Source organism: Salvelinus namaycush, chromosome 27 (assembly GCF_016432855.1).
Source record: "Salvelinus namaycush isolate Seneca chromosome 27, SaNama_1.0, whole genome shotgun sequence".
NCBI classification, from domain to species: domain Eukaryota; kingdom Metazoa; phylum Chordata; class Actinopteri; order Salmoniformes; family Salmonidae; genus Salvelinus; species Salvelinus namaycush.
Genome location: NC_052333.1, coordinates 9,959,452 through 9,985,998, shown reverse-complemented (window position 1 = coordinate 9,985,998; position 26,547 = coordinate 9,959,452). Strand labels below are relative to the sequence as shown.

Below are 26,547 nucleotides of genomic sequence, written 5' to 3'. Positions count from 1 at the left end.
TCCAATACGAATAATAATATGCATATATTAGCAACTAGGACTGAGGAGCAGCCAGTTTACTATGGGAACCTCTGTGCACCTTTCATCCAAGCTACTCAATACTGCCCCTGCAGCCATAAGAAGTTAATGAGAGAATCACTGACATGATGGCAGCTGGTCCTTTTGTGGCAGGGCTGAAATGCAGTGGAAATATTTTTGGGGTATTCAGTTCATTTGCATGGCAAAGAGGGACTTTGCAATTAATTGCAATTCATCTGATCACTCTTCTTAACATTCTGGAGTATATGCAAATTGCCATCATACAAACTGAAGCAGCAGACTTTGTGAAAATTAATATTTGTGTCATTCTCAAAACTTTTGGCCACGACTGTACATGTGGTATTTTCTGTATCCAGGCATCAGCATCAAAGCTCGGGGAGCTTATCTAGCTGCACTTGATGATTAGAAACGAAGCCATGGACTTCCCAATGAAAACAGAACTAATAAGATGACTGACTGCCCTGGGAAGGACCCGAAAAGCTTTCTAGCTGGCATAGCATTGACTTGACTTAGTCAAAACTAAACAGTCTTTCTGATTATATATGTATCTGCATCTGCTGAGATCAAATGTACCGTTGATTGTTCGTTCCCACAAAGATCAAAGCCTGAGAGTCAGGATATCTTGTTTTTATCTGCTTATTTGAAAAGTTCCTTAATGAGGAGAGGTGGAGAGAGAGAAAAGAGAAGAGAGGGAGAGAGAGAAAAAGAGAAAGAAAGAGAGAGAGGAAGAGAGAGAGAGTTGTTCAGTCATATTAAAGGATAATAATTGGTTGCTCTCCGCTGTAGATCATGTACAGATTATAACATGGAGTTTATATGGAGCATTCTATTGTAGGTCCCTTGGGAATGTTTTTTCTCTACAGTAAACAGACCCTTAGAGAATGATCACTCTCTATAATGTACTGCCAACTTCAAATGAATTAGCAGGGTTTTGCTTGATTCAAGTCTGAAGCATCATTCAAAATCTACAGTACCAGGAGGTCTCCACGGTCTGTTCACGGCTTATCTATGTTGGCTTTCATTCAAACAATTCATTTAGGTTGGTATTGCTATAGGCACCACAGCCAGACCTTGACAACACATATCTGTGGTGTCGTTAGTATAACGACAACATTCCCCCCATTTTGTTTTGCAGCGTAAATCTGACCACAGCACACGTGTGGAAACACAGCGACCCAGACCTACCCAGTGATTGTTGGCTTTGGGAAGGTTCACCTGGCATCATTTAATAATCTAGGTTTACTCAGAACACACCTTGGTCTGGGCTGGGTTTACTCCCCCATAACTCAACCGAAGGCCTGCAGAACACACCGTGGTCTTTAGAAGTGCTTGCTGAATCAGGCTGGCCCATCCTGCTGATGAAAACAACTGAATTATTTTGTGTCTCCGTCTGAGTGGGGGCGACTGATTGGTTGTGTGAACAGAGGGCTGTGAGGCGCTGCTGGAGGTATTTTTGGGCGAACCTTTTGAAAACCATCTTTCATGTTCGCTGCTGGAATGGCTGGAGCGTTGAAGCTGCTGTCCCTCCCTGCCACGGCCCACACCTGGGTAGAGCGGAGGGAGGTCTGCACTACTCTCCTGAGGACTGAGGGGGGGAGGGGGGGGGGGGGGGGGGGGGGGATCACTCAACCTATTGGTTGAAACCAATTTCGAACAAACATTGTCTCAGGCCTTGGTAAAGAAGTTCCAGAGAAAGCTATGGAGTATGTTGGGCCAGTACCCGAAAGGTTGCTGGATCAAATCCCCGAGCTGACAAGGTTAAAAAAAATCTGTCGTTCTGCCCCTGAACAAGGCAGTTAACCCACTGTTCCCCAGTAGTCCATCATTGTAAATAAGAATTTGTTCTTAACTGACTTGCGTAGTTAAATTAAATAAAAACGAAACTTTTCAAAACATTTAGGGCTTCATAATCTAATCACCCTTTTGACAGAAGACATTTAGTATGAGAGAAATGTGATCTTTTAACATCTCTGATACCATCTTAGAGGCCCTGAAATGACTCTCCTCTGTATTCCGCCCCGTTGAGAATTAGAACCATGCAGGGCGGCCTGGTCGCTAGGCAATCCCAGCGGCCTTCATCCGCTGGTAATATCGCAATTTCACTTCTCATTAGAAGTGTGTCGAAAGGAATTAGAGCTATCATTTGTTCTGTGATGTACAGCGACGCCATCATCACTGGCAGCTCCTCCTCTAAAGATGGCGGATGGATCTGCTTACCCTTTAGGGTCATATAGTCTCACGGTTTATTACAAGATACCCAGCTTCCATTCAGCCTGATTAACTTTCCAAGATTCCCAAAGAGCCAGGCTCTCTTTGTTGCTTTGCTGGAGATGGGGAATTTAAATCAGCTGGATTTAAAAAAGGAGAATGGAATACGCTTTTATTGTGATGAGTGGGAAAAATAAAAAAGGAAAGATTTAAATCGCTGAAATACAAATCAGCTTCTCACCACAACTGAACTGTCACTTTGTGGGAAGCAGTCATGCAACAGAACTCTGGAAGAACTTTAGGACAGCAGTCGCTCAGAGATGTTGAGTCACAGGTCCTAGAGGACTAGCTGCCCTGGATCAGGGGTGCTGTCTGTATTTTATGACTTTGCGCAGGGCTATCAATATGTATGACAAACTGTCAAAACTCACAACTCATCATTTAGACAGACGGAAGGTGTGTGTGTGTGTGTGTGTGTGTGTGTGTGTGTGTGTGTGTGTACTGCATACTGACTCATCTACAGTGTTTTCAGAATTTGAGTTACAGCCTGAATTTGAGATTTTGTGTTACTGGCCTACACACAATACCCAATAATGTCAACGTGGAATTATGTATTTTGACATATTTACCAATTAATTAAAAAGGAAAAGGTGAAATGTCTTGAGTCCGTAAGTATTCAACCCCTTTGTTATGTCAAGCCTAAATAGTCACGTAATAAGTTGCATGGACTCTGCGCTATAATATTGTTTAACATTATTTTTGTTATTACTACCTCATCTCTGTACCACACATAAGGTCCCTCAGTCGAGCAGCGCATTTCAAACTCAGATAAACACCACAAAGACCAGGGACGATTTCCAATAACTCGCAAAGAAGGGCACCTATTGGTAGATGGATTTTTTAAAAAGCAGTCATTCAAAAACGTTTTCCACATTTTGTTGTGTTACAGCCTGAATTTAAAATGGATTAAATTGAGAATGTGTGTCATTGATCTACACACAATACCCCCTAATGTCAAAGTGGAATTTTGTTTGTAGAACATTTTAGAAATGTATAAAAAAAGTAAAGCTGAAATGTCTTGAGTTTAAGTATTCAAGCCCTTTGTTATAGCAAGCCAAAATAAGTTCAGGAGTAAACAGTTGCTTAACAAATCGCATACTAAATTACATGTATTCAGTGTTCAATAATAGTGGTTACCATGATTTTTGAATGACTACCCCATCTTTGTACCCCACACATTTATCTGGGACGTCACTCAATCGAGTAGTGAATTCCAAGCACAGATTCCACCACAAAGACCAGGTAGGTTTTTCAATGGGCACTGATTGGTAGATGTTAGGGCTGGGCGATATGGACTAAAACGCATATCTAAATATGTTCAAACTTATGGGCAATTCACGATTCATATCTTGATGTTTTAAAACGTTTTCTCTAAGCTACATTGCATAATTAAAGGTCAATATACAGCATTTCAAACAGTCGGGAATAATCTAATGAAGTCAGGGCTTGTACAGTACAACTATACATAGGCTAAATAAACTCAGCATAAAAAGAAACGTCCTCTCACTGTCAACTGTGTTTTATTTTCAGCAAACTTAACATGGGTAAATATTTGTATGAACATAACAAGAATCAACAACTGAGACATGAACTGAACAAGTTCCACAGACATGTGACTAACCGAAACGGAATAATGTGTCCCTGAACAACGGGGAGTCAAAATCAAAAGTAACCATCAGTATCTGGTGTGGCCACCAGCTGCATTAAGTACTGCAGTGCATCTCATCCTCATGGACTGCACCAGATTTGTCAGTTCTGGCTTTGAGATGTTACCCCACTCTTCCACCAAGGCACCTGCAAGTTCCTGGACATTTCTGGGGGGAAAGGCCCGAGCCCTTACCCTCCGATCCAACAGGTCCCAGCCGTGCACAATGGGATTGAGATCCGGGCCCTTCGCCGGCCATGGCAGAACGCTGACATTCCTGTCTTGCAGAAAATTACGCACAGAACGATTAGTATGGCTGGTGGGATTGTCATGGTGTTGAATGCTGCGCTGTAGTCAATGAATAGCATTCTCACATAGGTGTTCCTTTTGTCCAGGTGGGAAAGGGCAGTGTAGAGTGCAACAGAGATAGCATCATCTGTGGATCTGTTAGGGCGGTATGCAAATTGGAGTGGGTCTAGGGTTTCTGGGATAATGGTGTTGATGTGAGCCATGACCAGCCTTTCAAAGCACTTCATGGCTACAGACGTGAGTGCTACGGGTCGGTAGTCCTTTAGGCAGGTTACCTTAGCGTTCTTGGGCACAGGGACAATGGTGGTCTGCTTAAAACATGTTGGTATTACAGACTCAGACAGGGAGAGGTTGAAAATGTCAGTGAAGACACTTGCCAGTTGGTCAGCGGATGCTCGCAGTACACATCCTGGTAATAGCTCTAGCCTTTAGCTCAGTGCGGATGTTGCCTGTAATCCATGGCTTCTGGTTGGGGTATGTACGTACGGTCATTGTGGGGACGACGTCATCGATGCACTTATTGATGAAGCCAATGACTGATGTGGTGTACTCCTCAATGCCATCGGAGGAATCCCGGAACATATTCCAGTCTGTGCTAGCAAAACAGTCCTGTAGCTTAGCATCTGCTTCATCGGACCACTTTTTTATTGATCGAGTCACTGGTGCTTCCTGCTTTAATTTCTGCTTGTAAGCAGGAATCAGGAGGATAGAATTATGGTCAGATTTGCCAAATGGAGGGAGAGCTTTGTATGGCCTCCCGGGTGGCGCAGTGGTCTAGGGCACTGCATCGCAGTGCTAGCTGCGCCACCAGAGTCTCTGGGTTCGCGCCCAGGCTGGGCTGGGTTTGCGCCCAGGCTCTGTCGCAACCGGGAGGTCCGTGGGGCGACGCACAATTGGCATAGCGTCGTCCGGGTTAGGGAGGGTTTGGCCGGTAGGGATATCCTTGTCTCAGTATGTAAAATGTAATAAAATGTATGCACTCTACTGTAAGTCGCTCTGGATAAGAGCATCAGCTAAATGATGTAAATGTATGCATCTCTGTGTGTGGAGTAAATGTGGTCCAGAGTTTTTTTCCCCTCTGGTTGCACATTTAACATGCTAATAGAAATTTGGTAAGATGGATTTAAGTTTCCCTGCATTAAAGTCCCCGGCTACTAGGAGCGCCGCCTCTGGGTGAGCGTTTTCCAGTTTGCTTATGTCGGAATACAGCTCATTCAGTGCGTTCTTAGTGCCAGCATCAGTCTGTGGTGGTATGTAGACAGCTACTAAAAATACAGATAAAAACTCTCTAGGTAGATAGTGTGGTCTACAGCTTATCATGAGATACTCTAACTCTAAACCTTGAGACTTCCTTAGATATCATGCACCAGCTGTTATTTACAAAAATACATAGTCCGCCACACCTTGTCTTACCAGACGCCGCTGTTCTATCTTGCCGATACAGCGTATAACCAGCCAGCTCACGTATGTTGATAATGTCATTGTTCAGCCACGACTCCGTGAAGCATAAGAATGTTTTGAATGTCCCGTTGGTAGTTTAATCTTCCGCGTAGGTCATCGATTTTACTTTCCAAAGATTGTATGTTTGCTAGCAGAATGGAATGAAGTCGGGGTTTACTCGATCACCTACAAATTCTCAGAAGGCAGCCCGCCCTCTGGCCCCTTTTTCTCTGCCTTCTCTTCACGCAAATGACGGGGATCTGGGCCTGTTCCGGGGAAAGCAGTATATCATTCACGTCGGGCTCGTCGGACTCGTTAAAGGAAAAAAAGGATTCTGCCAGTCCGTGGTGAGTAATCACAGTTCTGATGTCCAGAAGTTATTTTTGGTCATGAGAGATGTTGCTGTCGCAGCAACATTATGTACAAAATAAGTAAAAAAATAAGTTACAAACAACACAAAGAAACGAGCAAAAAAACACACTTGGTTAGCAATACGTAAAACGCCAGCCTTGTTCTCCGGCGCCATCTTTCACCGTTATAGTTATAGTGCAATTAATGTATTGTTTAATGTTGTGGTGTGCAGTGGCTTTATTGGCATGCATCAACAACAAAAAAATGGGAGTTTGCCCCACCAAGATTTACATGCTAAATCAGAGAGGTGCCGGGGGCTGCCATAATCGACATCCAGGTCTTCAGCACCAAGGGAACAATGGGTTAAAGATTTTTAACTTGTCAGCTCAGGGATTCGATCCAGCAACCTTCCGGTTACTGGCCCAATGCTCTAACCACTACGCTACCTGCCACCCACACTAGGCTACCTACACAGGCACTGTGTATCAGTGCATACTGCTCTATCATTACTATAACTACCACCACCAACGATTCTACCTCCCTCCCCTATAACAAAACAATTTTCCTTCATAAATACCTGTGTTACGACGACAGCACTATCATTCACATCCTCATCCTCAGCCCTCAAACATCTAGCTCCTCTGGACTGGGGTCCATTCCCAGCCCTCAAACATCTAGCTCCTCTTGACTGGGGTCCATTCACAGCCCTCCAACATCTAGCTCCTCTAGACTGGGGTCCATTCCCAGCCCTCCAACATCTAGCTCCTCTAGACTGTGGTCCATTCCCAGCCCTCCAACATCTAGCTCCTCTAGACTGGGGTCCATTCCCAGCCCTCCAACATTTAGCTCCTCTAGACTGGGGTCCAGTCCCAGCCCTCCAACATCTAGCTCCTCTAGACTGGGGTCCATTCCCAGCCCTCCAACATCTAGCTCCTCTTGACTGGGGTCCATTCACAGCCCTCCAACATCTAGCTCCTCTAGACTGGGGTCCATTCCCAGCCCTCCAACATCTAGCTCCTCTAGACTGGGGTCCATTCCCAGCCCTCCAACATCTAGCTCCTCTAGACTGGGGTCCATTCCCAGTCCTCCAACATCTAGCTCCTCTAGACTGGGGTCCATTCCCAGTCCTCCAACATCTAGCTCCTCTAGACTGGGGTCCATTCCCAGCCCTCCAACATCTAGCTCCTCTAGACTGGGGTCCATTCCCAGCCCTCCAACATCTAGCTCCTCTAGACTGGTGTCCATTCCCAGCCCTCCAACATCTAGCTCCTCTAGACTGGGGTCCATTTCCCAGCCCTCCAACATCTAGCTCCTCTAGACTGGGGTCTATTGTCAGCGAGCCGTCAACTAAATAAACTCGACATCAAACCGCCTCATATTTCACCATACACTGAGACTCCCCCTGGGCGGCCATATTCAAACATAAAGTGAGAAGACGGGAGGCGGTAGGCGAGCTTAGTCAGCAGCACTCAAGAGGCTTGGTGAGACTGCCTGGCCAGCGTTAATCTGTGCCCCCCCTGAGAGGGGCCGTGCCGGGCCGAGGAACAAGCGGTGCCAAGCCTCAGCGTGGTGAATCACAACCTGACCACATGCTTAAGTTAACTGCCGAGCTGTCAGGCGAAGCAGAGAGACGCGTGAGTGAGAGAGATGAGAACAGAAAATGTGTGCGTGTCTATGTGTGCGTGTTCTCAAGTTTATGCATGTGCCCGTCTGTGTGTGTGTGTGCACTCTTCGAGCGGGCTGGGTATTGGATAGCTCAGCAGGCTTTAGCTGGCAGATTGCTGGTGCCTACAGGAATGTCTCCAGCGCTCTACAGAGGGGAAATTATCTCGGATGGATCTGATTCCTGCCACCGTCCCAAAACCTCCAACCAGCCCCAGAGCCCCCATTCACCAACAATGAATATCAATACTCACACCCCGCCTCTGACCCCCTATCGGTGTTGATTCAACACTGGTGCTGAGCTGAAGAGTAAAAGCAAATCCTTCAAAACTTCAAGGGGTGGTTTCCTTGACACATATTGAACCTAGTCCTGGACAACAACAAAAATGATCCATTGAGCCAGCTTTTTAGACCAAGACTTAATCTGTGTCTGGGAAACCACCCCCAAAATCAAACACTGGTAAAGACAAAAAAAAAGGTGTATGGTTGTAGTGGCTGATTCAATCACCTGATATGGAAGTTAACAAACAATTCAATCTTTCTGATTACTATCATCACAATTTAATCTTTGGTGCATTCACACTGAGGCATTGAAAGAGTTCCACAGGGATGCTGGCCCATGTTGATTCCAATGTTTCCCACAGTTGTGTCAAGTTGGCTGGAAGTCCTTTGGGTGGTGGACCAGTCTTGCAGTTCTTGACAAAGTGGTGCATCTGACACCAACTACAGCACCCCGTTCAAAGACACTTAAATCTTTTGTCTTGCCCATTCACCCTGTACACAATCCATGTCTCAAGACTTAAAAATCATTCTTTAACCTGTCTCCTCCCCTTCATCTACACTGATTGAAGTGGATTTAACAAGTGACATCAATAAGGGATCATAGCTTTCACATGATTAGTTTGTCATAGAAAGAGCAGGTGTTCTTAATGTTTTGTACCCTCTGTGTATATTCTTACCCAGAGTTTGAATGCTGAAATCCAGCACAAACACACAAGGTAAACACATGTGGTACCAAACATACCACACACACAGCTGCTGTTTATTCTGCCGGCAGCACAAATAAAGCTTCTTCAAAGCTAGCCCTGAAGAGCCCGTGTTTACTCTGAGTTTCACGGCTCACCAGGTTGGTTGGTTAGGGAGCTGTAAAGCATCATCACAGAGGGATAATCACTAATCACAGACAGACAGAGAGAGAAGGGGGAGACTAAACCACAGGAATGGACACTATGGAACACAAAGCTTTTAGCATCTTATGCTGGAATATTAAAGGTATGAGGTAATCTGCCTTTGGCCTAAAGAGTATGAAGACTGACTTAAGCAAATAAATCAGAAATACAGACATTGTTATTCTACAAGAAACATAGAATAGAGGAGATGGATCCACTGGTTGCCCTCTAGGTTACAGAGAGATGTTAGTCCCATCCACCAAACTACCAGGAGTAAAACAGGGTAGGGACTCAGGGGGTATGCTAATTTGGTATAGATCACACCTAACCCATTCTATTAAATTAATTAAAACAGGAGAATTTTACATCTGGTTAGAAATTCATAGGGAAATTATCTCAAAAGAGAAACTTTTTCTCCTGTATGCTACCTATATCCCCCCCAATTGAACCCCTATCCTTTAATGACAACAGCTTCTCCACCCTAGAGTGGGTGAACAACCATTTCCAGGCCCAAGGACATGTACTAGTCTGCGGTAACCTAAATCCCAGAACTGGACAAGAACCTGACACTCTCAGCACACAAGGGGACAAACACCTACCAGGTGACAGTATTCCCTCCCGAATATGATGTGCCCCCCTCGACACAACAACGACAAAACAACCAACAAAAACGGGTCACAACTCCTGCAGCTCTGTTGCACGCTGGGTCTGTACATAGTCAATGGTAGGCTTCAAGGGGACTCCAATGGTAGGTACACCTATAGCTCATCTCTTGGCAGTAGTATTGTAGACTACTTTATCACTGACCTCAACCCAGAGACTCTCAGAGCTTTCACAGCCAACTGACACCCTTATCAGACTACAACAAAATCACAGTCTACTTGAACAGAGCAATACTCAATCATGAGGCATCAAAGCTAAAGGAACTGAGTAATATTAAGAAATGCTATAGATGGAAGGAATGTAGTGTGGAAACCTACCAAAAAACTATTAGGCAACAACAAATCCAATCCCTATAGACAACTTCCTGGACAAAATGTGAAGGTGTAAACTTAGCAGTAGGACGCATGAACAGTATAGCTGACCTATCGGCTAACAAGCCAAATTTCAATTCAAGCAGAAAACAAAAGAAAACGAACATCAATGAGAAAGGGTTTGATGAAGATGGCAAAGAAAACCTATCCAACAAAAATCACAGAACCAGAAAACTTTTGCTTACACTTTCACTATGTGGAAACACTAAAACAGCACAGAAATATCCCACACTAAGAAAAAATAAGGAACAGCATGTCAGAAAACAGCTCAATGAATTTGAAGAATCCATAGAATCAAATCACTTTTGGGAAAACTGGAACATACTGAACAAACAACCCTAGAGCTACCTATCCAAACTGTAGAAGTATGGAAAAACCACTTCTCCAACAAAGAACCAAGAACAAAGACATGATCACTGCCTAAATGTAGAATCAGTTATAAAAGACTACCGGAACACACTGGATTCTCCAATTACATTGGATGAGCTACAGGACAAAATAGAAACCCTCCAACCCAAAAAAAGCCTGTGGTGTTGATGGTATACTAAACGAAATGATCAAATATACAGACCACAAATTCCAATTGGCTATTCTCAAACTCTTCAACATCATCCTTAGCTCTGGGATCTTCCTCAATATTTGGAACCAAGGTATGGTTACCCCAATCCCAAAAAATGGAGACAAATTTGACCCCAATAATTACCGTGGAATCTGTGGCAATAGCAATCTAAAAAAAATCCTCTGCAGTATCATCAACAGCAGACATTTTATCAGTGAAAACAATGTTTATACTCCCTGCACACCTTTATTTACAAGTAAATAAAACAAATCAAGCCTTCTCATGCTTTGCTGATTTCAAAAAGTTTTTGACAAAATGTGGTATGAGGTTCTACTATACAAATTGGTGTAAAGCTGTGTTGGAGGAAAAACAAATGACATTATAAAATCAATGTACACAAACAAGTGTGCAGTTAAAATTGGCAATAAACACACAGATGTCTTTCCTCAGGGCAGTGGGGTGAGAGAGGGATGCATATTGAGCCCCAACCTCTTAGCAATTTACAATGCATTCGTCAAATATTCAGACCCTTTGAATTTTTCAAATTTTTCTTACGTTATAGCCATATTCTAAAATGGATTAAATATAATTTTTTCCCTCATCAATATGCAAACAATACTCCATAATGACAAAGAAAAAACATGTATTTTTGGGGGGGGGAAACCCCCGGAAATAGCACAATTACATCATTATTCAGACCCTTTACTCAGTAACTTGTTGAAACAACTTTGGCAGTGATTACAGCCTCAAGTCTTGGGTATGACGTTACAAGCTTGGCACACCTTTATTTGGGGAGTTTTTCCCATTCTTCTCTGCAGATCCTCTCAAGCTCTGTCAGGTTGGATGGGAAGCATTGCCACACAGCTATTTTAAGGTCTTTCCAGAGATGTTCAATTGGGTTCAAGTCCGGGCTCTTCCTGGGCCACTCAAGGACATTCAGAGACATGTCCCGATGCCTCTCCTGCATTGTCTTGGCTGTGTGCTTTGTCCTGTTGGAGGGTGAACCTTGGCCCCAGTCTGAGGTCCTGAATGCTTTGGAGCAGGTTTTCATCAACAATCCCTCTGTACATTGCACCGTTCATCTTTCCCTCAATCCTGACTAGTCTCCCAGTCCCTGCCGCTGAAAAATATCCCCTCAGCATGATGGTGCCACCACCATGCTTCACCGTAGGGATGGTGTCAGTTTACTCCGGATGTGACGTTTGACAATCAGGCCAAATAGTTCAAGCTTGGTTTTGTCAGACCAGATAATCTTGTTTCTCTTGGTCAGAGTCCTTTAGGTGCCTTTTGGCAAACTCCAAGTGGGCTGTCATGTGCCTTTTACTGAAGAGTGGCTTCCATCTGGCCACTCTACCATAAAGGCCTAATTGGTGGAGTGCTGCAGAGATGGTTGTACTTCTGGCAGGTTCTCCCACCTCCACCCTAGGAACTCTAGAACTCTCTCAGAGTGACCATCGGGTACTTGGTCACCTCCCCGACCAAGGCCCTTCTCCACGGATTGCTCAGTTGGCTGGGCTGCCAGCTATAGGAACAGTCTTTGTGATTCCAAACTTCTTTCATTTAAGAATGATGGAGGCCACTGTGTTCTTGGGGACCTTCAATGCTGCAGACATTTTTGGTACCCTTCCCCAGATCTTTGCCTCGACACAATCCTGTCTCGGAGCTCTACGGACAATTCCGTCAACAACAGCTTGGTTTCTGCTCTGACATGCACTGTCAACTGTGGAACCTTCAATAGACAGGTGTGTGCCTTTCCAAATCATGTACAATCAATTCAATTTACAACAGGTCGACTCCAATAAAGTTGTAGAAACATCTCAAGGATGATCAATGGAAACAGGATGCACCTGAGTTCAGTTTCAAGTCTCACAGCAAAGGGTCTGAATACTTATATAAATAAAAAATCTGATTATTATTTTTAATTAATTTGTCATTATGGGGTATTGTGTGTAGATTGATGAGGAAAAATAATAATGTAGTCAATTTTAGAAAAAGGCTGTAACATAACAAAATTAGGAAAAAGTCACGGGGTCTGAATACTTTCTGAATGCACTGTATATCAATTAATTGGTGAGGGCACAAGAACAGTCTGCAGCACCCGGCATCACCCGGCATGGACTCGGAAATCAAATGTCTACTGTTTGCTGATGATCTGGTGCTTCTGTCCCCAACCAAGGAGGGCCTACAGCAGCAGCTAGATCTTCTCCACAGATTCTGTCAGACTTGGGCCCTGACAGTGAACATCAGTAAGACAAAAATAATGGTGTTCCAAAAAAGTTCCAGTTGCCAGGACAACAAATACAAATGATATCTAGACACTATTGCCCTAGAGCACACAAAGAACTCTACCTATCTCGACCTCAACATCAGCACCACAGGTAACTTCCACAAGGCTTTGAACGATCTAACAGACAAGGCAAGAAAGACCTTCTATGCCTTCAAAAGGAACATAAAACCCTAGATCCCAATTAGGATCTGGCCAAAAATACTTCAATAAATTACAGAACCCATTGCCCTCTATGGTTGTGAGGCCTGGGGTCGACTCACCAACCAATAATTCACTAAATGAGACTAACACCCAATTGAGACTCTGCCTGCAGAATTCTGCAAAAATATGCTTTGTGTACAACGCAAAACCCCAAACAATGCATGCAGAGCAGAATTAGGACTGTAGCCACTGGTTATCAAAATCCGGAAAAGATCTGTTAAATTCTACAACCACCTAAAAGGAAGCGATGCCCACACATTCCACCACAAAGCCATCACCTACAGAGAGATGAACCTGGAGAAGAGTCCCTTCAGCCAGCTGGTTCTGAGGCTCTGTTCACAAACACAAACAGACCCCACAGAGCCCCAGGCCAGCAACACAATTAGACCCAACCAAATTATGAGAAAGCAAAAAGATAACTATTTGACACATTGAAAAGATTTAACAAAAAAACTGAGCAAATTGGAATGCTATCTGTCCCGAAACAGAGAGTACAATGTGGCAGAATACCTGACCACTGTGACTGACACAAAATTAAGAAAATACTTGACTATGTACAGACTCAGTGAGCATAGCCTTGCTATCGAGCGAGGTCGCCATCGACAGACCTGGCTCTCAAGAGAAGAGATGAGGTGGAAACTGAGCTACACTTTCCTAACCACCTGCCAAATGTATGACCACATTAGAGACACATATTTACTACAGATTACACAGACCCACAAAGAATTTGAAAACAAATCCAACATTCATAAACTCCCATATCTGTTAGGCGAAATACTACAATCTGCAGTCACAGCAGCAAGGTTTGTGGCCCGTTGCCATGAAAACAGGGCAACCAGTGGAGCACAAACAACACTGTAAATACAACCAATTCTAATCTGTTTATTTATCTCCCCCCACTATTTGTACTACAACTATTTGCACATTGCTAAAACACTGCTAAACACATAGCTGATAATATAACACTTGAAATGCCTTAATCTTTTTAAAACCTTTTTGAGTGCAATGTTTACTGCTAATTTCTAATAGATTGTGTTGATGTTGTTAAATTTGTTTCTTCTTACTTTTGTTTATTTCAATTTCCGTGGCAATGCAAACCTATGAGCGAGAGACAGAATTTGATTGAAATTCTATGCTAGCTAGCATTAGCAGCACCCTCCTTGCTGGAGGGCCTAATAACTGCTGGAGGTGAACAGTGGTCAGGCTACATGGGTGGCTGGGTAATGGGGTCAAGGTGATCTCTATCGGATGTCAGTGGAAAAGCGGTTGAATTTGAGACCTGGTGCTCAGACTGGCAGAGTTCAGAAATGTGATCGATCGGTTTGTCCTTTTCTATACAGAGTTTTATCAGGGAGCCCTGGCTTTGAGAAAGTGGTGTAGAACAAGGAGGAGGGATAGAGGGATATAGGGATGGAGAGATGGTAGGAAGGGCTAGGTTCCTGGATCCAGATTAAGCTCCTGGACTAAAAAAACATGCTCAATGGAGTATTTTAAAGGAAAGTGCTTTCCAGTTGAGGAATGGGCATAATCTGAGTCTGGGAAACAGTTCCTTTTCTACAGTCTAGTGCCCTTAAACTCAACTCTGGACCTCGAAACCAGTTCCACTGCATGTGTTCATTGTTCCCCTCTAATCAGGGACTGATTTAGACCTGGGACACCAGGCGTGTGCAATTAATTATCAGGTAAAACAGAAAACCAGCAGGCTCCAGACCTCGTAGGGTCAGAGTTAAGTACCCCTGGCCTTAAAGACCATAAAGAACTGAGCAAAATGTGGTTTAGAAAGAAGTATGGATTAAATGGAGGATTTTTATTTATTTATTTAACTAGGCAAGTCAGTTAAGAACAAATTCTTATTTACAATGACGGCCTACCAGGGAACAGTGGGTTAACTGCCTTGTTCAGGGGCAGAATGACAGATTTTTACCTTGTCAGCTCGGGGATTCGATCTAGCAACCTTTCGGTTACTGGGCCAACGCTCTAACCACTAGGCTACCTGCCGCCCCAATGGGGAGAGGATGGGGATCTTTCCTGATAGGCTGGTGGCAGCCAGTCTGGTGTCTTAGACATGGAAATTGAGACAGCCACTAAGATATGTCTCCTCAGTCTGAGTGTCATACATATTGGCATGCAAGTCATTGACAGAATTTGCTTTTAAATCAAACCAAGTCAAGGTAGCAAACGGGAGCTAAACTACAAGGATTCCTCTGCAAATTGAAACGCGATGGGTAATTGACTTTATAATGTGTTTACAAATGAGGTCTCTCCCTCGTGTGTGTTTGTGCGTTTATGCAGTTGTGTGTGTGCGTGTGCGTGCGTGTGTGTGCGTTTATCAGTTTGTGTGTGTACTCACCCATAAGAGAATACAGTTTATATGAATGAATGTCTGAATGTCCCTTTTTGTAATTATGCCGGGGGAGATTGCAAATGACTGGTAATAAAGTCAAGCCTAATCTGCATTATCACTTTAAATGAATGTACACTGCTAATGTAAACACAGATCTTGATTCTTAATCATCACAAAGTCAGTACATAGTATATACACATAAACGCTAATAATGAAAATATTGATTTAATAAAGTGTTTTAAATCAGGAGAAGAAAACAAAAGGGGAAGAGAGCAGGCTGTAGAGGTGTTACTGTGAGAGAGAGAGAGAGAGAGAGAGAGAGAGAGAGAGAGAGAGAGAGAGAGAGAGAGAGAGAGAGAGAGAGAGAGAGAGAGAGAGAGAGAGAGAGAGAGAGAGAGAGAGAGAGAGAGAGAGAGAGAGAGAGAGAGAGAGAGAGAGAGAGAGAGAGAGAGAGAGAGAGAGAGAGAGAGAGAGAGAGAGAGAGAGAGAGAGAGAGAGAGAGAGAGAGAGGAGATAACTTCTGGGAAATGAAGAGGATGTATCTCAAGTGATGAATGATTTATCGACCCTAATTAACGTTGTACTTCCAACAAAAGACTAAAAGCTTTTTCCAATACATTTGAAAGTTAAAAAAGGGAGTTATGCTATGAAAATGGAGATAGAATGAGTCGATGTAAAGGGACTAGAGAGAGCGTCTCTGTGTTTCCGCCGCCAGCTGAAGCGAGGATGTTTTAAATAGCGCTTAATCAAGCGGACAGGGTTAGACACAAAGTGGTATCATTATGCTCTCTCTGTGTAAAAGGCCTCACACCACTTTAGTCTCCCGAGAAGAGCGGATCTCTCTCCCTCTCCCCTGATCCGACATGCGTTTGTGCACTGTTTTGTTTTACAGCCCCTCTCTCCAGTCTGCACCTCTTATCTTCCTCTCAGAGCTCAATGTCCCCGGTCACGTGATCTAACAGCCCTGACAGACATCCCTCCTCCCTACAGTATTAACAGAAATGGGCTATGCTGGACCACACAAGTGTGTGTACGTGTGTGTGTGTGTGTGCCTGGCGATGTGTGTTCTCACAGACGTTTTTTTCAGGGCTGACAGTTTTCAGAAATTTAGAGGCCCCTCTGCTAACAGTCACAAACCCCACCTTCAGTGCCCCCTTCAGTGCGATGCTGGTAATGGATCAAATGAATCAGCTACAGCAGATGAATATGAGGAGGATACACAACTGTGTGGTTGTCCCTCATCTGACAACACATTATCTCGCCCATAGTGTGTTCATGAGAAGCACCGAATGAAGACTGAAAACTCACCCGTGACCTTTCGTGACCTCTTGCAGCCATCGACTGACTGATAGACCGACCTTACGTCATCACGCTTTGGTGATCGTCGTGACAACCTGTCACTTCAGCACTACCCCGAATTGACCGCCCCTTCCAGAATGTTCTCCCCCTCGGGACCTAGTGGTTCAACTCAGAGGAGACTTCTTTAAAGTGAGAGATAACCACTGAGTAATCAACTACTTCAAAGATGTGTTCCAAAATGAGAAAAATAAAGGAAGAACTAGAAATGGAAGAAGCAGAATACACAGCATACAAGAGAATGGCCTCAACTGAGTCTCACTCACCGTTGAAGTATGTTGGTATTCTCCTGGCCATAGCCTTCTTTCTCAGATGGCGTTAATCACAAGGAGACAGGAAAGCAAGAGTCAACACAAATGGTTCAGTCGAAGGTTAAATTGATGGCTGGATTACATTGTATCATATGTGAAACTGAGGTCAGTAGGGATAAAGGAGACAGAGAAGGGTGAGAGAGAAATAGAGACATATAGAGAGAGGAGAGGGGAGAGATTAAGAGGGAGAGAGAGAGAGGGAGAGGGACAAGCGAGTGAGAAAAAGAAAGGACAGTGGTGATGAGCATGAACGCCCAGTAATGACAACTCAGGGTGTTGTTGTATTGTGGATCGTCCCTGGTCTGGTGGTCTCCTGAGAGTTCTTAATGGATACTGTTGTTGAGTCCCAAATGGCACCCTATTCCCTACATAGAGTCTTATGGACAGGATATAATGACCCTTAATGAGGGATAAGGCCACAGACGGCGAGCAGTGAGCACTTTCGCCCCATTTCCCTCTTGGATAACACACACAGGCAGGGCCGGAATTGATGGACATTTAAAGCAGGTAAGAGAAAATAGGTGCATTAGAGGAAGAGAGACAGAAATAGAGAGATTGAGGGGAGAGAGAGACAGAAATAGAGAGAGAGATTGAGGGGAGAGAGAGAGAGAGATTGAGGAGAGAGGAGAGGGAGGAGAGAGAGAGAGAGAGAGGGAGGAGAGAGGAGAGAGAAAGAGAAGGAGAGAGAAGAGAGGGAGGAGAGAGAGAGAGAGAGAGAGAGAGAGAGAGGGAGAGGGAGAAGAGAGAGAGAGAGGGAGGAGAGAGAGAGAGAGAGAGAGAGAGAGAGAGAGAGAGAGAGAGAGAGAGAGAGAGAGAGAGAGAGAGAGAGAGAGAGAGAGAGAGAGAGAGAGAGAGAGAGAGAGAGAAAAGATAGATTCTTAAAGAAAAGATAGATTTAGAGTTAGATAAACTTGGATTTTTTGTCAGGAACATATACGGGATGCTACCCTCTACAACATAACCTTCACTCCAAATCATAACTCAAAACCTAAAATCTGATTATGGACGGAATTACAGAATCACCTGGAAGGCTTACAACTACCAAAGGTTATTATTCCAACGCTATACAGCAAATGTTCTGGAAAACAACAGAAACCTGAAAACACCATCCAACCAGGAACTGAGCGAGTAATGTTTAGTCTGAAGCTATATTTTATTTCCAAAAGCCAAGAAGAAAAATACATTACATTATTTTATAAGGACTGAATTAGCACTGACGTGTCAAGTGAGAGGTGTCAAAGCCCTTTCGCCCAACAATGGCAGGAGAGTCGCACAGTCTACTCCAACTAAATGGAGAGGCCTTAGAAGCTGCCTCCCGCTGTTCAGAGGTAATTAAAATACAGTACCCTGTGTATGTAAAGAATGATAAGACACGATAAGAGCACAAAATAAAGCTCCTTATGGAAAATCAAGAGACACTTTTTGCTGACTATTATAAAAATGGGAACATCAGCAACCTCATCTTCCACACAGACCATCCCCTGGCATGACACTGTGCTATATTAGCACACTACCCCTCTGTTAAGAGAGGGGGTGTTAACGAGGAGTGGAAACTCAGGATACTAGACAACGAGGACTCTGAGTTAATATAAATCTCTATAATTCTGGAACAGTATTGGTACAGGGCAACCCCAAACAGTTTCAGCTGGACTTCCACCTAATCAAAGAATTAGCTCAGCATGAGAAGCTCTCCCTTGAGAAAGATACCCCCACCCCGAGCAGGTCAGACCAGACCTCTTTATTATATAACCCCACAGACGAGCAACCCCAAGCGGAAAGTCAACCTCCCAGCACAGAGTACTACTCCCTCATTGAAATGAAGGATACATTTACCCAGTCAGCACAGACCCAGACAACAGTCCAGCACAACAACACCCCCTTAACCAGACCCGGAGAGCTGGAGGTGGAGAGAGACATATCTGCACTCTGGACTGTGGTGAGACAACTTCAACAGGAGAAAAAGCAGGAGCAGGAGAAGAACAGAGTACTAGAGGAGAGGATCAGACTGCTGGAGGAGAGGGTGAGGGGGATGGCATGTGACAGAGAACGACCCACTAGAGAGGTGGCCACCCCCACAGAGAAGCCAGCAGAACAGCCCACCTCAGCTCCCGACAAAAGTCTTGACACCACAGCAGAACAGTCCACCCCAGACCCTGACCATGTCGACATCACAGCGGGACAGACACATGAAGAAGCCCGGTCCCAAGGGATGTCACCCCCTCTGATCACACCTGTCAGCCCTCCTGACAACCCCCCCCCCCCCCCCCCACACCCACTGAGGACAAACACAAGACACAGATTGTACTCCTTTGAGCACATTGAGGACCCACGCCGAAAGGACCTACATCAAGACAACAACACCACCAGCCACATCCACACCCCCACCCAATCAACACCCACCCAAGTCAACCATGCCCACACCCCATTTAGGCCCCCCTCAGATCAGACCTATGACCCTCCTGCCCACCCCAAGCACCCCACCTCCGCAAAGAGGGCCTCAACATGGAAGTCACACATATGCCCAGGCCGTGAGCAGGCAAACAGGCCCAACACCCACTCTTACGCTAACCCAAGCTAATGGCATGTACCAGATGCTCAGCAGGCTCTGCTCACACTTACTGGCTGAGGCCAAACCACACAACTAACAACATTGGACCCTTTATGGAACACAAAGCCTTCACTATCTCATCCTGGAATATGCAAGGCCTGAGGTCATCTGCCTTTGGCCTAAAGAGCAGGAACCTGGACTTCATCAAAGAAATCGGAAATACAGACACTATCATCCTACAAGAAACATGGTATAGAGGAGACGGACCCACTGGTTGCCCTCTAGGTTACAGAGAGCTGGTAGTCCCATCCACCAAACTACCAGGTGTGAAACAGGGAAGGGACTCGGGGGGTATGCTAATTTGGTATAGAGCAGACCTAACTCCCTCCATTAAATTAATCAAAACAGGAACACTTTTGGCTAGAAATTCAAAAGGAAATGATCTTAACAGAGAAAAATGGCCCCATGTGTGCTACCTATATCGCCCCACTAGAATCCCCATACTTTAATGAAGACAGCTTCTCCATCCTGGAGTGGGAAATTAATCATTTCCAGGCCCAGGGACATGTACTCGTCTGTGGCAACCTAAATGCCAGAACAGGACAAGAACCTGACACCCTCAGCACACAGGGGGACAAACACCTACCTGGAGGTGACAGCATTCCCTCCCCCATATGCCCCCCTAGGCACAACTATGACAACATAACCAACAAAAACGAGTCACAGCTCCTGCAGCTCTGTTGCACGCTGGGTCTGTACATAGTCAATGGTAGGCTTCGAAGGGACTCCTATGGTAGGTACACCTATAGCTCATCACTTGGCAGTAGTACTGTAGACTACTTTGTCACTGACCTCAACCCAGAGTCTCTCAGAGCGTTCACAGTCAGCCCACTGCAGCCCTATCAGATCACAGTAAAATCACAGTCTACTTGAACAGAGCAATACTCAATCATGAGGCATCAGTGCTGAATAAACTGCATAATATTAAGACATGCTACAGATGGAAGGAATGTAGTGTAGAAACCTACCAGAAAACAATTAGTCAACAACAAATTCAATCCCTTTTAGACAACTTCCTGGACAAAACATTCCACTGTAATAGTGAAGGTGTAAACCTGACAGTAGAAACTCTTAACAGTATACTTGACCTCTCAGCTTCCCTATCAAATATAAAAATTCCAACAGAAAATCGAAGAAAACTAACAGCAATGACAAATGGTTTGATGAAGAATGCAAAAACCTAAGAAAGAAATTGAGAAACCTGTCCAACCAAAAACATAGAGACTCATAAAACCTGAGTCTACGCCTTCACTATTGTGAATCACTAAAACACTACAGGAATACACTATAGAAAAAGAAGGAACAGCATGTCAGAAATCAGCTCAATGTAATTGAAGAATCCATAGACTCTAACCACTGCTGGGAAAATTGGAAAACACTAAACAAACAACAACACAAATTATCTATCCAAAATAGAGATAAACCACTTATCCTGTCTTTTTGGCCCTATAACAAAGAACAAAGAACAAACAGCAAAAACATATACATGATCAAATACTTTGACTATGAACAGACTCAGTGAGCATAGCCTTGCTATTGAGAAAGTCCGCCGTAGGCAGACCTGGCTCTCAAGAGAAGACAGGCTATCTGCACACTGCCCACAAAATGAGGTGGAAACTGAGCTGCACTTCCAAACCTCCTGCCCAATGTATGACCATATTAGAGACACATATTTCCCTCAGATTACACAGATCCACAAAGAAATTGAAAAAGAAACCTTGATAAACTCCCATATCCACTGGGTGAAATACCACAGTGTGCCACCACAGCAGCAAGATTTGTGACCTGTTGCCACAAGAAAGGGTCAACCAGTGAAGAACAAACACCATTGCAAATACAACCCATATTTATGTTTATTTATTTTCCCTTTTGTACTTTAACCATTTGCACATCGTTACAACACTGTATATATACATAATATGACATTTGTAATGTCTTCATTCTTTTGGAACTTCTGTGAGTGTAATGTTTACTGTTCATTTTTATTGTTTATTTCACTTTTGTATATAATCTACTTAACTTGCTTTGGCAATGTTAACATATGTTTCCCATGCCAATAAAGCGCCTTGAATTGAATTGAGATTGAGGGGAGAGGGAGAGGGAGAGAGAGAGAGAGAGCGAGGGGGAGAGAGATTGAGGGGGGAGAGAGAGATTGAGGGGGGGGGGGGAGATTGAGGGGAGGGGGAGAGAGATTGAGGGGAGAGAGGGAGAGAGATTGAGGGGAGAGAGAGAGAGATCGAGGGGAGAGAGAGAGAGAGATCGAGGGGAGAGAGAGAGAGATCGAGGGGAGAGAGAGAGAGATCGAGGGGAGAGAGAGAGAGATCGAGGGGAGAGAGAGAGAGAGAGAGAGGGGAGAGAGGGGGAGAGAGAGATTGAGGGGAGAGAGAGAGAGGGAGAGAGAGAGAGAGAGAGGGAAGAGAGAGAGAGAGGGAGAAAGACAGTTTGAAAATGAGAGATTTTTTGCCTACCATTTGGATGAGGCTCTCCTGGATTCTGTTCAGTGTTGTTCTCAGTCGGCTGCTGATCAAACCCAGACCTGATGATTCATACTGCAGAAGACACACACACAGGCACATTAATTGGCGCACACAGACACACACACAGACACACACACAGACACACACACAATCTAACCACAAACTAATCTTAGGATAGAATAGAGATTAGAGGGGGGGAAGCTATATCTTCTCAGTTTGGGAGCATTGTGAATGACTCTACCATCTCTCTAGCGGTTAAGAGTGTTTGGCCAGTAACCGAAAGGTCGCTGGTTCGAATCCCCGAATCGGCAAGGTAGAAAAATCTGCTGTTCTGACCTTGAGCAAGGCAGTTAACCCCCAAGAACATCTGGGCGCCGATGATGTGAACATTGATTAAGGCAGCCCCCCACACCTCTCTGATTCAGAGGGTTAAATGTGGAAGACACCGATGACGTGAACATTGATTAAGGCAGCCCCCCACACCTCTCTGATTCAGAGGGTTAAATGTGGAAGACACCGATGACGTGAACATTGATTAAGGCAGCCCCCCACACCTCTCTGATTCAGTGGGTTAAATGTGGAAGACACCGATGACGTGAACATTGATTAAGGCAGCCCCCCACACCTCTCTGATTCAGAGTGTTAAATGTGGAAGACACCGATGACGTGAACATTGATTAAGGCAGCCCCCCACACCTCTCTGATTCAGAGTGTTAAATGTGGAAGACACCGATGACGTGAACATTGATTAAGGCAGCCCCCCACACCTCTCTGATTCAGAGGGTTAAATGTAGAAGACACCGATGACGTGAACATTGATTAAGGCAGCCCCCCACACCTCTCTGATTCAGAGTGTTAAATGTGGAAGACACCGATGACGTGAACATTGATTAAGGCAGCCCCCCACACCTCTCTGATTCAGAGTGTTAAATGTAGAAGACACCGATGACGTGAACATTGATTAAGGCAGCCCCCCACACCTCTCTGATTCAGAGTGTTAAATGTAGAAGACACCGATGACGTGAACATTGATTAAGGCAGCCCCCCACACCTCTCTGATTCAGAGTGTTAAATGTAGAAGACACCGATGACGTGAACATTGATTAAGGCAGCCCCCCACACCTCTCTGATTCAGAGGGTTAAATGTGGAAGACACCGATGACGTGAACATTGATTAAGGCAGCCCCCCACACCTCTCTGATTCAGAGTGTTAAATGTAGAAGACACCGATGACGTGAACATTGATTAAGGCAGCCCCCCACACCTCTCTGATTCAGAGGGTTAAATGCGGAAGACACATTTCAGTTGAATACATTCAGTTTTACAACTGACTAGGTATCCCCCTTTCCCTCTTCACATTACCATGACAGAGTAGGGCCTGCAGCCAGTCTCACACCACCATGACAGAGTAGGAGCCTGCAGCCAGTCTCACACCACATTACCATGACAGAGTAGGGCCTGCAGCCAGTCTCACACCACATTACCATGACAGAGTAGGGCCTGCAGCCAGTCTCACACCACATTACCATGACAGAGTAGGGCCTACAGCCAGTCTCACACCACATTACCATGACAGAGTAGGGCCTGCAGCCAGTCTCACACCACATTAGCATGACAGAGTAGGGCCTGCAGCCAGTCTCACACCACATTACCATGACAGAGTAGGGCCTGCAGCCAGTCTCACACCACATTACCATGACAGAGTAGGGCCTGCAGCCAGTCTCACACCACATTACCATGACAGAGTAGTGCCTGCAGCATGTCTCACACCACATTACCATGACAGAGTAGGGCCTGCAGCCAGTCTCACACCACATTACCATGACAGAGTAGGGCCTGCAGCCAGTCTCACACCACATTACCATGACAGAGTAGGAGCCTGCAGCCAGTCTCACACCACATTACCATGACAGAGTAGGGCCTGCAGCCAGTCTCACACCACATTACCATGACAGAGTAGGGCCTGCAGCCAGTCTCACACCACATTACCATGACAGAGTAGGGCCTGCAGCCAGTCTCAAACCACATTACCATGACAGAGTAGGGCCTGCAGCCAGTCTCACACCACATTACCATGACAGAGTAGGGCCTGCAGCCAGTCTCACACCACATTACCATGACAGAGTAGGGCCTGCAGCCAGTCTCACACCACATTACCATGACAGAGTAGGAGCCTGGAGCCAGTCTCACACCACATTACCATGACAGAGTAGGGCCTGCAGCCAGTCTCACACCACATTACCATGACAGAGTAGGGCCTGCAGCCAGTCTCACACCACATTACCATGACAGAGTAGGGCCTGCAGCCAGTCTCACACCACATTACCATGACAGAGTAGGGCCTGCAGCCAGTCTCACACCACATTACCATAACAGAGTAGGAGCCTGCAGCCTGTCTCACACCACATTACCATGACAGAGTAGGGCCTGCAGCCAGTCTCACACCACATTAGCATGACAGAGTAGGGCCTGCAGCCAGTCTCACACCACATTACCATGACAGAGTAGGGCCTGCAGCCAGTCTCACACCACATTACCATGACAGAGTAGGGCCTGCAGCCAGTCTCACACCACATTACAATGACAGAGTAGGGCCTGCAGCCTGTCTCACACCACATTACCATGACAGAGTAGGGCCTGCAGCCAGTCTCACACCACATTACCATGACAGAGTAGGGCCTGCAGCCAGTCTCACACCACATTACCATGACAGAGTAGGGCCTGCAGCCAGTCTCACACCACATTACCATGACAGAGTAGGGCCTGCAGCCAGTCTCACATCACCATGACAGAGTAGGAGCCTGCAGCCAGTCTCACACCACATTACCATGACAGAGTAGGGCCTGCAGCCAGTCTCACACCACATTACCATGACAGAGTAGGGCCTGCAGCCAGTCTCACACCACATTAGCATGACAGAGTAGGGCCTGCAGCCAGTCTCACACCACATTACCATGACAGAGTAGGGCCTGCAGCCAGTCTCACACCACATTACCATGACAGAGTAGGGCCTGCAGCCAGTCTCACACCACATTACCATGACAGAGTAGGGCCTGCAGCCAGTCTCACACCACATTACCATGACAGAGTAGGAGCCTGCAGCCAGTCTCACACCACATTACCATGACAGAGTAGGGCCTGCAGCCAGTCTCACACCACATTACCATGACAGAGTAGGGACATGTAGCTAGTAACATACAACATTACCATGACAGAGTAGAGACATGTAGCTAGTATCGTACCACATTACCATGACAGAGTAGGAACCTGTAGCTAGTATCATACAACATTACCATGACAGAGTAGGGACCTGTAGCTAGTATCATACAACATTACCATGGCAGAGTAGGGACATGTAGCTAACAACATTACCATGACAGAGTAGGGACCTGTAGCTAACAACATTACCATGGCAGAGTAGGGACATGTAGCTAGCAACATTACCATGGCATAGTAGGGACCTGAGGCTAACAACATTACCATAACAGAGTAGGGACCTGTAGCTAACAACATTACCATGCCAGAGTAGGGACCTGTAGCTAGTATCATACAACATTACCATGACATAGTAGGGACCTGTAGCTAACAACATTACCACGACAAAGTAGGGACCTGTAGCTAGTATCATACAACATTACCATGACAGAGTAGGGACATGTAGCTCAGTATCATACCACATTACCATGGCAGAGTAGGGACCTGTAGCTAACAGCATTACCATGGCAGAGTAGGGACCTGTACCTAACAACACTACCATGACAGAGTAGGGACCTGTAGCTAGTGTCATACCACATTACCATGAAAGAGCAGGGACCTGTAGCCAGTATCATACCACATTACCATGACAGAGCAGGGACCTGTAGCTAACAGCATTACCATGACAGAGTAGGGACCTGTAGCTAATAACATTACCATGACAGAGTAGGGACCTGTAGCTAACAACATTACCATGGCCTAGTAGGGACCTGTAGCTAACAACATTACCATGACAGAGTAGGGACCTGTAGCTAACAACATTACCATGACAGAGTAGGGACCTGTAGCTAGTATCATATAACATTACCATGACAGAGTAGGGACCTGTAGCTAACAACATTGCCATGACATAGTAGGGACCTGTAGCTAACAACATTACCACGACAGAGTAGGGACCTGTAGCTAGTATCATACAACATTACCATGACATAGTAGGGACCTGTAGCTAACAACATTACCACGACAGAGTAGGGACCTGTAGCTAGTATCATACAACATTACCATGACAGAGTAGGGACATGTAGCTAGTATCATACCACATTACCATGGCAGAGTAGGGACATGTAGCTAACAACACTACCATGACAGAGTAGGGACCTGTAGCTAGTGTCATACCACATTACCATGAAAGAGCAGGGACCTGTAGCTAGTATCATACCATATTACCATGACAGAGTAGGGACATGTAGCTAACAACACTACCATGACAGAGTAGGGACCTGTAGCTAGTG

The 26,547-nt window shown here is 45.2% G+C and overlaps 1 pseudogene; it reads right to left on the bottom strand.

The window, feature by feature from the left end:
• Positions 1–26,547, bottom strand: part of LOC120022593 — a 282,457-nt pseudogene that overhangs the window by 64,050 nt on the left and 191,860 nt on the right.